The sequence below is a fragment of the Hyaena hyaena genome, unplaced genomic scaffold (assembly GCF_003009895.1).
Source record: "Hyaena hyaena isolate Hyena2069 unplaced genomic scaffold, ASM300989v1 scaffold_111, whole genome shotgun sequence".
In the NCBI taxonomy this organism is placed as follows: domain Eukaryota; kingdom Metazoa; phylum Chordata; class Mammalia; order Carnivora; family Hyaenidae; genus Hyaena; species Hyaena hyaena.
This window is the reverse complement of record NW_024080743.1, coordinates 1,764,278-1,777,706: the sequence shown is the minus strand read 5'-3', so window position 1 is coordinate 1,777,706 and position 13,429 is coordinate 1,764,278.

The following is a 13,429-nucleotide window of genomic DNA, read 5'->3' as shown; positions in this document are numbered from 1 at the left end:
TAAGTACTTAGAAGTGGGATTGCTGGGCCAGGTGTAAAATGTGCATTTAACTTGAGAAACTGCCAGACTGGCTTCCAAACTGTACAACTTGGAATTCATGCCAGCTACCGGTGAGAGTTATGGTTAGATTATATTCTTGCAAGAAATTGGTGTTGTTGAAAAATATTTTTAATTGTTGTAATTGCAAGAAGTGTGTAGTATCTCATTGAGATTTTAATTTACTTTTCCCTAATGACTAATAATGTGTGGGCATCTTTATGTACTTGTGTGCCACTCGAATATATTTTTCTTTGACAATGTGTCAGTTAAAATCTTTGACTTGTTTTTAAAAGGTTGTGTTGTTTGTTTTCTTACTATTTAGTTCAAGATTTCTCTATATATTTTGGATACAAATCCTTTATCACATATAATGCGATTTGCAAATATTTTCCCAGACTGTCTTCATTTTCATAACAGAGACGTCACCTGGGCCAGCCAGGTGCCGCCCAAATTTCTTAATTTTGATGCCATCCAATTTGTCACTTTTTTTCTTTTATAGGTGGTACTTTTGGTCTTGTATGTAAGAAATCTTTGCATAACTCATGGTTAAAAGGATTTCTTTCTCCTGTGTTTTCTTCTAGAAGTTTTATGGCTTTATTTTTTATATTTAGGTCTATGAATGATTTTTTCCAAAACTTTTTACTTATTGTTTTAAAAAACTTAATTGCAGTATAGTTAACATACAGTGTTCTATTAGTTTCAAGTGAATTCACCTGAAAATGCACTAATTCACCTGAAACTAATAGTAATTCAACAAGTCTATACATTACTCAGGGGTCACCATGACAAATGTACTCTTAATCCCCTTCACCTATTTCACCCATCTCCCCACCTACCTCTACTCTGGTCATTGTCAGTTTGCTTTCTGTAGTTGAGAGTCTGGTTTCTTGATGTATCTGTCTTTTATTTTATTTGTTCATTTGTTTTGTTTCTTACATTCCACATGAGTAAATTCATGTTATTTGTCTTTCTCTGACTGACTTACTTTGCTTAGCATTATACCCTCTAGATCCATCCATGTTGTTGCAGATGGCAAGATTTCATTATTTTTTATGGCTGAGTAATATTCCTCTGTGTGTGTGTGTGTGTGTGTGTGTGTGTGTGTGTGTGTGAGAGGGAGAGAGAGAGAGAGGCATCTTTTTTATCCATTCATCTATGGATGGACACTTGGGCTATTTCCATAATTTGGCTGTTGTAAATGATGTTGTAATAAACACAGGGGTGCCTATATGCTTTTGAATTAGTGTTTTTGTACTCTTTGGGTAAATACCCAGTAGTGGAATTACTGGATTATATGGTAATTCTATTTTTAATTTTTTGAGGAACCAGGTTTATGATCCATTTTGAGTTAATTTTTTATAAGGTACAAAGTATTGATTGACATTTATGTTTTGCATGTGATGTTTAATTGTTTTGGTATGATTTGCTGAAAAGAATGTTCTTCCTCTACTGAACTGCCTTTGTACCTTTGTTGAAAATCACTTGATTTGTGGGACTGTTTCTAAGTCTCTAGTCTGTTTCATTGATCTGTGTTTCTTTATTTTCTCCAGTACCTCACTTGTCATGCCTTTTCAAAGTATTATAGTAAGTCTAGAATTCAGATAGTATGAGTCCTTAAACTTTGTTCTTCTTTATAAAAATTGTTTGGGGGGATGCCTCTAAGTTACTTAACCTTTTCCAAAACAGTTTTTAGTATTTACTATTTTTAGGCAAAAATCGTTTATTGGCATGCATTGAATCTATTAATTTTGGAGAAAAGTGATATTTTAACAATATTATGTTGTTCAATCCATGAACATGACATATCACTTTATTTAGATCTTCTTTGACTCTTTCATTTGTTTTTTTATCATTTAAAACATGCAAATATTGCATTTATTTTGCAAGATTTATACCTAAGTACTTCTTTTTTATATTATTATAAATGCTACTTTTTAAAATTTCCAGTTGATTATTACTAACTTTTATTTTTTGTCTTGGATCCTGAGACCTTGCTACACTCACTTATTAGTTCTAGTAGATTTTTGAAAGACTGGGATTTTTTATGTAGGTAACCATGTCCTCTGAGAATAGAGACAGTTTTATTTCTTCCTTTCCTGAATGCTTGCCTATCATTTCTTTTTCTTACCTTATTGCACTGGCTAGGACCTCCAGTGCAATAATGAGCAGGAGTAGTGAGAATAGACATCTTTACCTTATTTCTGATCTTAGGGGTAAAGCATTCAGTCTTTCACTATCAAACATAACATTAGCTAAAGATTGAATTAGATGCCATTTATCATGTTGAGGGAGTTCTTTCAAAACTGTTTCTGGTTTTGGAGAGGTATTTTTTTGTTTTGCTTTTCATAAATGGAGGTTGAATTTTGTCAAAGGCTTTTGCTTCTCTTGAGATAATCATAGTTGTTCCTCTTTAATATTTTTATTTGATTCATTACATATAAAATATTTTGAATGTTGAAACAACCTTTCATTCCTAGTTTAAACCCTGGTCACGAAGTATATATATTTTTTATACATTGTTAAAATCAACTTGTTAATACTTGGTTGATGATTTTGGCATCTATATTTCTTATCTATTTTCTTATATATTCTGGAAGAATTTATATAAAATTAGTATTATTTCTTCCTTAAATGTTTGGTAGAATTCTCCACAAAAACCATCAAGGCCTCGAGTTTTTTTTTTTAATTCATTTTTTAAAGATTAAGATAGAAGCTTAAATGATTGATTTGAAATCTTTGTTATTTTTTAATGTAAGCATTTAATGCAAAAAAACTTTACTCTTAATGCTTCCACTGCATGCCACAAATATGAATATTTTGTGTTTTCATAAAATTCAAAGTATTTTCTAATTCTTTATGTGATTACCTGTTTTACAATGGGTTATTTAGAAATGCTTCATTGCCAGATATTTGAGGGGATTTTGCAGATATATTTGTGTTGTTAATTTCTAGTTTCAATCCAGTACGGTCCAAGAGTTTAACTTGGAAACTACTTATTCTTCTGAATTTGTCAAGGTTTATTTTATGTGTCTGAATATGGCCTATTTTGGTGAATGTTCCAACTGTATTTGAAAAGTTGTTGTTACCTGGAGTGTGGCATAAATGGTAATTAGGTAAATTGATTGGCAATGCTGTTCAGGACTGTTAGGATCCTTACTGATTTTCTGTCTACTTGGTTTATCAATTGCTGAGAGAAGAATATTGAAATCTATCAATAATGATGGACTTGTCTTTCTTTCTTTCTTTCTTTCTTTCTTTCTTTCTTTCTTTCTTTCTTTCTTTCTCTTTCTTTCCTTCTTTCTTTTTCAATGCTACTATTTTTCTTTAGATAGTTATATTTTGGAACATTTATAAGTGAGATAAAATGAATTTTTATAATGACCTCCATTTATGCCATTCTCAGTATTCTTTATTCATTATATAGATAAAAGTTTCTCTCTGGTATCATTTTCCTTCTACCAGAGAACTTTAACCTTTATTGTAGAATAGGTCTGCTGGCAATAAATTCTTTCAGATTTTGTTTATTTGAAAAAGTATTTATTTCTCTTCCAATTTTGAAAATGTTTCCAGTGGATATAAAAGTTAGGTTGACAGGATTTTCATTTTGGAACTTTAAAGATGACCCTTCATCGTCTAATGGCTTTCACAGTTTCTGATGAGAACTCTGCTGTGTTTTTATCTTTGTTCTTCTGTATTTAATGTCTTTTTTACTTTGAGTATCTCAAAATTTTTTGTTTGTCTTTGCTTTTAACAGTTTAAATATGATATATCCAAGTACGTGGGATTGGGGGTGGGTGGGTATCTTGTTTAGCATTTTATATGCTTCTTGAATTTATGGTTTTGTATCTGTCATTATGTGAAATAATGGAAAAAATATATTGGTCTCTGTCCCTAGTTCCTGTCACAGAGTTCTTAAAACCCTTGTAATTTCCTAAGTGATGAGCCCATTAGGAACATCTCTTCTTCTAATATTTTCTCTTTAACCTGTTCCTGACACAGGGCTCTGAAGACCTTCATAAATTCATCATGGTAAGAGCACTAGGAACATCTTTTGTTCTAATGAGGTGACTCAATGGGTTCCTGGATGGTGACTGGTTACCAGAAAGGCCAAGTCATAATTAGAAGCTTGGACTTTTCAGCTCCCTGCCTCCTTCAGAGGGAGAGGGGGTGGAAATAGAGTTAATAACTGATCATGCCTATGTGAGGAAGCCTATATGAAAATCTCAATTCTCCAGGGCTCAGAGAGCTTCCAGGTGGGTGAATGCATCCAGGTACCAGGAGGATGATGTACTTCAACTTGACAGGGATGGAAGTTCCTACACTCAGGACCCTTTCAGACCTTGCCCTATTTATCTCTCCATCTGACTTTTCATCTGTATCCTTAATTATATCCTTTAATAAATTGGTAAACATAAGTGTTTCCTTGAGTTCTGTGGGCCACTGTAGCAAATAATTGAATTCAGGGTGAAAGGAGTTCATGGGAACCTGTGATTTGTAGTCAAGTTAGATAGAAGCTGTGAGTAACTTAGGAATATACTAGTTGCAATGGGCCCCTGAGACAGGGATCAGTCTCATGGGATCTGATGCTGTCTCCAGGTAGATAATGTCAGAATTGATTTAAATCACAGGACACCGAGATGGGATTATAGAGAATTGCTTGGTGGAGGGAAACCCCCACATATTTGAAGATCAGAAGTGAAGTGTTCTGTGTGAGTGGTAAAAGAGGTACACAAGAGAAAGAACTGAGGATTTCACCCTACTTAGAAGGAAAACCTGGAGGCTTTTTCCAACATATAATAATCTTGAAGAATTCTCAGCTTTTGTCCTTTCAAATATTTTTCTAATTCCAGTATCTCTCTCTTCTCTTTCTGAGATTTCAGTTTTATGTGATACTACTTAATATTGCCCTGCAGCTTTTGGATATTCTGTTTTGTGTTTTCCACCACACATCACTTTTTGTGTTCTTTGATTTTTTGTTCAGGTAATTTTTTTAAATCAATGTTTAGGTTCACTAATTCCTTCTTTGGATGTATTGATTCTATTGGTAAGCCCATTAAACACTATCTTCATTTCTGTTACCACTTTTTTCATTTCTGGCATTTCCATTTGATTTTTTTTCTTATGGATTTCTGTCTCTCTATTGGAATTACTCATTGGTAACTTTTTTAAAGTTTTATGTATTTTGAGAGAGAGGGAACATGTGCAGGATGAGCAGGGGAAGGGTGGAGAGAGAGGGAGGGAGAAAGAGAATATTCCAAGCAGGCTCCACACTCTCAGCACAGAGCCTGATTTGGGGCTCAGTCACGAACTGTGAGATCATGACCTGAGCCAAAATCAAGATTTGGATGCTCGACTGACTGAGTCACCCAGGCACCCCTGAAATTGCCCATTTGATCACACATTGTCCATTTTTCCTCTAGAGCTTTTAATACATTAATCATAGTCAGTTATTTTTTTTTATATTTTCAGCTATGAATCATCTTTCAGTCTTTTTCTTTCTTTTGATTGCTTTACCTTTACCAGTGGGATTTTTGTTTTCCTTGATGTTTTGTACATTTCAAGTTTTGTTGAAAGACATTCTGTGTAAGACTATAGACAAAAGTATCTATTTTTTACCTGAAAATTGACACATGTTTTCTTTCCTTTACTTTTAGTGTGGAGGTTGTGTCAATCTAGTCAGATGTTGAGTTGGATTTGGATTTTATTGTTGCTATGGTTATCCCCAGCAATACCACAAAGTTCAAATTTCTCCAGTGTTTTCATGTGTTTAGGGTGGAGACTGGTTTGCCATTCAATTTTTCTCGGTATCTGCTACATGCTCATCTTCAAGTCTTATACTATGCTTGGTGATAGACTGTCTCTCTCCATGCTTTTGCTCCTCTGATAGCAGTGGACTGCTTCTGTTACTGAATGCTTATTACCCTGGTGGTAGGAAGTATAGGGGGGAGAAGGGCATTCTCTGCTGCCCTAATTTGACCTCACAGGCAGGCACTATGAATGTCAGGAGCAGAGAATCTTGGATATCCAGTGCAGGGTAGGATCTTCTCAGTGGTCTTTCCTGTCCCTGGTGACAGGGTCCCTCTAATGGCCTAGACCCATGATCTGTTTCCTGCCCCTGTCCCAGATTAGGTTTATTTCTGTTTTCTTCTCCCCAGCTGTAGTAGGTCTTGATCAGTGCCCTATAGTTGATAGGGTTTGCTCTTCTTCCCCCAGAAGCTTAAGGCTTGTATTTCTTAAGGAAGACAGGGAGTGGGGGCGGGAGGCACCTGGGAGGCTCAGTGGGTTAAGCGTCTGACTTCAGCTCAAGTCAGTTAGTTAAGCTCAGGTCATGATCTCATAGCCTGTGAGTTTGAGCCCCACATCAGGCTGTGGGCTGACAGCTCAGAGCCTGGAACCTGCTTCTGATTCTGTGTCTTCCTCTCTCTCTGCCCCTCCCCTGCTCAAGCTCTCTTTCTTGTAATTACTGATAAGGTCTGCAGAGAAGACCTGCAGGTGGTTGCAAATTTCCCTTGTGCTGTCAAGGATTCTATGTTCTCAAGCTAGCCCACACCCGACCTTTAGTAATTAGTTATTTGTCTTTGATTTTGTTTGTTTATTTTGTTACCAGATTTTATAGCAGCTTAGTTAGGTAGGCCACTACTTATGTCTTGTCTCTCCTTTGATGCATTTGTCTTTTCTTAGATTCCAGGTTGTTTGGTTACCCTATAATCTAAGCCCTCAGATTAATGTCAAAAATGTGAATTTAAAGATTTTCTGGCTTTTTAATTTGTTGTAATGGTGGGAGAAAGTGCTTTTTCTAGTTTTCTAGATCCCAAGTGGAAGCCTGAATTTCCACATATTTAAAAGTTGAGGTATAATTGACATATAACGTATTAGTTTTGGGTGTACGACATAATAATTTGATATATGCGTGTAAATGTACATTTCTTTTTAGTTTTGAATATATACCTTTTTAAAAAAAATGTTTATTTTGAGAGAGAGGGTGAGCACACACGGATGAGGGGCAGAGAAAGGGAGAGAGAGAGAATCCTCAGCAGGCTCCTGGTGTCAGCACAGAACCCAATGCAGGGCTCGATCCCACAACTGCAAGGTCACCACCTCATCCGAGATCAAGAGTCTGACACTTAACTGACTGAGTCCCCCAAGTCCCCCAAGTATTTACCTTTTGTTTAATTGAAATTTTAAATGAGATGATTGGAAATGTATATGCAGTCATGAGAAACGGAAAAATTGTGGACACTTTAAACAATGTGTACTCTATAATTTTATTATATATGTTACCATAAATATTACATATGTAGCTTTTTGTACCCCAAGTACACACCAAAGTAAAGTGTATAGAATAGTTCCATAATGACAGGGGTGTCTATATTGTCCTTTTATAACCACACTCACAGCTTGTCCCTCACCCCTGGTAACCACTGATCTGTTCTCCATTTCCAAAATTTTGTCATTTCAAAAATGTTACATAAGTGAAACCATGAAGTAGGTAACCTTCTGGGATGGGGTTTTTTTCCACACCACATAATTCCTTAGAAATTCACATGATCATAAGTACCAACAGCTCATTCCTTTTTACTGCTGATTAGTATTTCAATTTGTGTATATGCTACAGTTTGTTTAACCGTTCACCAACTGAATGACATATTGGTTGCTTCCAGTTTTTGGCTATAACAAAGCTGCTGTGAACATTTGTCTACAGGTGTTTGTGGTACCATAAGTTTTCATTTATTTGGGACAAGTTTCCAATAGTCCAATTTCTGGGTCATATGGTCAAAAAACATGTATGTTTTTTGTGTTTGTTTTTGCAGTTCAAACTAATTTCTCTTTTATTGAAGTCCAAGTTATTATTACATGATCTGGTACTCAATAAAGGAAAACTTGTTCAAATAAAGTAATATATTATCAGTATTGCTAGGTGATTGTTTACAATCGAGTAGCATTATGAATAAATCTTGAGAAGCCCATCCATGGGTTTACACTGTGTCAAGGCCCAGTTTCTCTGGAGTGGAGATTCCCAGTTCATTTAAAGTTGGTCTAAGGCAGGGTGCCTGAGTGGCTCATTCAGTTAAGCATCAGACTTCGGCTTAGTTTATAGTTTCATGATTTGTGAGTTTGAGCCCTGGGGTGGGCTCTGTGCTGACAGTTCAGTGATTGGAGCCTGCTTCAGATTCTGTCTCCCTCTCTCTCTCTGCCCCTCCCCTGTTCTGTCTCTTCTCTCTCTCTCTCAAAAATAAATAAACATTAAAAAAAAGTTGGTGTAAGTTCCTGGGTAACATACGGGTAGATTTCCTCGTGAGGTTCTACTTTGTCCTTAACAACTTCTAGGATGTGAACTGCGCTAGCAAAATCATTTAACTGTATCAGTTAACACAGAGCAGCATCAACGATTTTGGGTTCTGGAACTAGATCATAGCCAAGAAGTGTGTTCATCCCTTTATGACAATTCAATATCTGGCTTGTTGAAGCATGTTGCCCAGCAAGCATCAAACTCCTCCTCTGTCTCATGTGACCTTGGGAGCAGCAGAGTATTGACTAACTGGACAGCGGCAGTGGGGCTGGAGGACAGAGCTGGAGGCCTAGGGGCTGGCACCAGTGGGCGCAGCTGCTGCTAGAGTGCAAAGGGGTAGAGCGGGCGCCAGGCATGGTGATGGCAGCGCTCAGTCTAAGGCTAAAGGGAAGCTGGGTGAGGCTTTGCATGTTTTATTTATAAGAAAGTGACAACTGGTTTCTAGTGTGGCTGTATACCATTTTACATGCCCAGCAGAAATGTATGAAGATCCAGTTCCTCTGCATCCTTGCCAGCATTGTGTGTAGGCACTATTTTTTATTTTAACCTTCCTGATAGGTGTGCAGTGAAAGCTCATTGTGGTTTAAATTTACATATCATGGATGGCTACTAATGATGGTGAACATGCTTTCATACATGTGTTTGCTATATGTATATGCTGTTTGGTGTTCCTGTCTTTTGCCCATTGTAATTAGTTCTTTTTACTGTTAAATTTTGAGAGTTTTAAAAACATATTTCTCTTTCTTGTCAGACATGTGGTTTGTAGATATTTACCTAATCTGTAGCTTACCTTTTCACTGAGCAAAAGTTCTAATTTTGATGAGATGCATTTTATCAGGTTTTTCATTTATGGATCATATTTTTAGGATCAAGTCTGAAAACTCTTTGCCTAACCACAGAACCTAAAGGTTTTTTTTTCTCTAAAATTTTTATGTTTTTCTATTTTACATCTAAATCCATAATCCATTTTGAGTTAGTTTTTAGATAAGATACAAGTTTTAGGTTGAGTTCACCCCCCACCTTGCCCATTTATATCCAATTGCTCCAGCACCATTTGTTGAAAAGACTATCCTTTCTCCATTGAATTGCACCATTGTCAAAAATCATTTGAGCATATTTGTCTGGGTCTATTGCTGAGTTCTTTGTTCTGGGGTCCACTACTTCACTAATACCACATTTTCTTGATTACTGTAGCTTTATAGTAAGTCTTAATATCGAACAGAATTATTCCTCTCACTTTATTTTTTTGTCAGTGTTTATTCTAGGGCCTTCGCCATTCTAAGTTGTAGCATAAGCTTGTCTATGTCTATGAAAAACTTCACTAGGATTTTGACAGGATGTGCATTAAAACAGATCAGTTTGAGAAATGAATCTTTGCTATGTTGAGTCTTCAAGTCGATGAATACAATATGTCTATTTACTTTTTTCTTCTTTGATTTCTTCCATAACCATTTTGTAATTTTCAACATACAGATCCTGTACATTTTGTTAAACATATACCTAAGTATTTAATTTTCTTTGGAGTGATTAAAATGTTGCTGTTTTAAAATTACCATATGCTCATTAGTAATAGAGATCAGATTTATTTATATATGTTGATACTGTATCCTATGAATTTGTGTAAGTCATTTATTAGTTGTAAGAGGTTTTGTAGATTCCTTGAGATTTTCCATGTAGAAATCATGTGCAAAAATTCAGCAGCTATTCATTAAAGCTAAATTAATTCAAAAACTCCTTAAATGTTAGTTACCAAAAAAAAAAAGTCCCCATAGCTTATTGTGAAATCCTGTATTTTACAATTGTAATAAGAATGATATGGGGCGCCTGGGTGGCTCAGTCAGTTAAGTGGCCAACTTTGGCTCAAGTCATGATCTCACAGCCAGTGGGTTTGAACCCCGCATCGGGCTCTGTGCTGACTGCTTGCTTCAGATTCTCTGTCCCTCCCCCACTCACTCTCTGTCTCTGTCTCTCAAAATAAAATAGATAAAAAAAATTAAAAAAGAATGATTACTATTGCTTCCATTATTTGATATTATTTTGGTAAATTTTAGCTAATGAAATTAGAAAAAAACCAACTGAAACAATCTATATGACCTTTTCTTGCTTTAATTACATTGGGTGGAATTTCTAGTACTACGTTGAATAAGAATGGTGAGAGTGGATATTCTTGCCATGTTCCCAAATGTAGAGGGAAAGCATGGAGTTTTTCACCATTAAGTATAAAATTAGCTGCACACTCTCAACAATAGCCAAAACATGGAAAGAGCCTAAATATCCATCAACTGATGAATGGATCAAGAAGATGTAGTTCATCTATACAATGGAATACTACATGGCAATGAGAAAGAATGAAATCTGGCCATGTGTAGCAACATGGATGGACCTTGAGGGTGTTACCCTGAGTGAAATAAGTCAGGCAGAGAAGGACAGATACCATGTGTTTGCACATATAGGAGGATTAGGAGGAACTTAATGGAGGACCATGGGGGAGAAGAAGGAGGGAAATAGTGGGGGAGAGGGAGGGAGGCAAACCATGAGAGGCTCTTGAATGCTGAGAACAAACTGAGGACTGATGGGGGTCGGGGGTCGGGGAAGGAGGGTGATGGGCATGGAGGAGGGCACTTGTGGGAATGAGCACTGGGTGTTATATGGAAACCAACTTGACAATAAACCATTAAAAAATAAAATAAAATAAAATAAAATAAAATAAAATAAAATTTCTCTCAGCAAAAAAACAAACAAAACAAAACAAATAGCTGCAGATTTTCTGTGGATGCTCTTTATCAGATTGAAGTAATTTCCCTGAAAGACTTGCTGAATCCAAACAAGTTGGATTTTGGATCACACTGATTAATTTTCAAATGTTGAAATAGCTTTATATACCTGGAATAAATCAATTGATTATGATATATAATTATGTTCATCCATTGTAGCATTTAGTTTGCTAATATTTTGTTGAAGATATTTCTGTCTAACTAAATTCATTATAGATGATGGCCTGCAGCCTTTTTATTGTTGTTGCTTTTGTATTTTCTTTGGTTCTAGTATCAGGGTAATATTGGCCTTATAAAATGAGTTGGGAAGTGTTCCTTCTTCCCAATGATAAAATTTGTCCTGTCATGGGACACCTGGCTGGCTCAGTCAGTAGAGCATATGACTCTTGATCTTGGGGTTGTAAGTTTGAGCCCCACATTGGGAGTAGAGATTACATGCAAATAAAACCTTAAGAAAATTTTTGTCCTGTTGATAAAAATATATATAATAGACCAATTTCTGGAAGAGGCATCTTCTGGAATAGATTTTTCGGGAAGAGACTGTCTTAAATTAGCACTAACTCTTCTCTAAATGTTTGATATAATTCTCCAGTAGAACCATAAAGGCTTGGAAATCTCTTTCTCAGGAGCTTTTAAATTATGAATTGAAATTGTTTGATGGTACAGGGCTATTCAGATTATTTCATTTTGAATTTTGGTACTTTATGATTTGAGGAATTGGTCCACTTCTTCAATTTTTTGAATGTAGCTATTGGTAGTATTCCTTTTTAATGGTCGTAGGTTCTTTGGCAATATTCACTATTTCATTCCTACTGTTGGTGATTTGTGTCTTGTTATTTTGCTGTTTAAACACTTAACTTTTCTCCCCCAGCCACCAGCTTTTTAGTTGTTTCAATTTCATTAATCTTTGTTCTGGTCCTGCTTTGGAAGTGCTTTTTCTAGGTTGAGTTAGGGAACTAAGATTATTGATTTAAGACTTCCTTGTTTCTAATGCAAGCACTTGGAACTTCTAAATTTCTTTCAGTGCTTTTTAACAGCATTCTACATATTTCAGTATGTTGTATGTTGACATTCATTTCTGTTTTTAAATTTTTCTTAGAAGATTTCCTTTTTGGGGTGCCTGGGTGGCCAGTTGGTTAAGTATCTGCGTCTTGATTTTGGCTTAGGTCATGATCTCACAGTTTGTGAGTTCGATCCCCACATCAGACTCTGCACTGGCAGCATAGAGCCTGCTTGGGATTCTCTCTCTCCCCCCTCCTTTGCTTGCCTTCTGTCAAAATAAATAAATAAACTTAAAAAAGATTTCCTCTTTGATCCATCAGTCATTCATAAGTGGATTGTTTAGTGCTTCTGATTTTCCTATTGTCTGTATTGATTTGTGATCTGATACTATTATAGTTAAAGAACATACTCTGGATAATTTCATTTCTTTTAAACTTGTTTCATGACCCAGGAGATGGCGTCTTGGTGAACATCCCATGGGTGCTTTAAAAATAAGTGCATTCTGTTCTTGCTTATGAAATGGCAGTATCTATTTACACTCCTCAATAGCAGCTATATGATTCCCATTGATCCTCTCCAACATTTGATAATGTTAGAGACATCATTTTTACTAATTCGATAGATAAAAATTGGTATTTCTTATGGCCTCAAACTTTCATATGCCATACATAAGAAGACTGAGTATCTTTTTGTGTTTATTAACTATATGAATTTCCTCTTAAGTGAAATTCTTGTGGGTGACAGAGAATTACTTATATTCATATGTTGCTCTGTAGTCAAGTATGGCCAAGTGTGTTCTGGCCCGAAAGATATGACTGTAAGAAGTTGGTCTCTACCAAGTCTAGCCCTTAAAAACATGCAATGTGATGCTATCTTGCTCTGCCACATCAATTTTAGAGGCCATATGGTCCAGGTGGCATAATTACAGGATGGAATAGGGCCTCTCAAACTGCCATACTTTCCATGAAAATGGAACATCCCTTACACTTTTGCTTTAGGGTAAAACATTTTGTAGTAAATTTTTATTTCACTTTCATTTTGATAGTTCTGCTGGGTACAGAATTCCAAGCTGGTAATTTTCTTTCTTATTTAATCAAAGACTAGTAATAAACATAAATACAGCACAATTAACCTAAGATCACTCTTCATACTGTATACACACAATGTATATAGACTATATACAATCTGAAAGAAACCTGCATTCAGCAGTCAAATGTTTAGATTTTCCTTCCCTCCCTAAAGAAAATTTTTTTAACCACCCAAATTTAGAATTTCATCAACATACACTCTCCTGTAACCAACAGTTCAGACATAGAAACTGCAA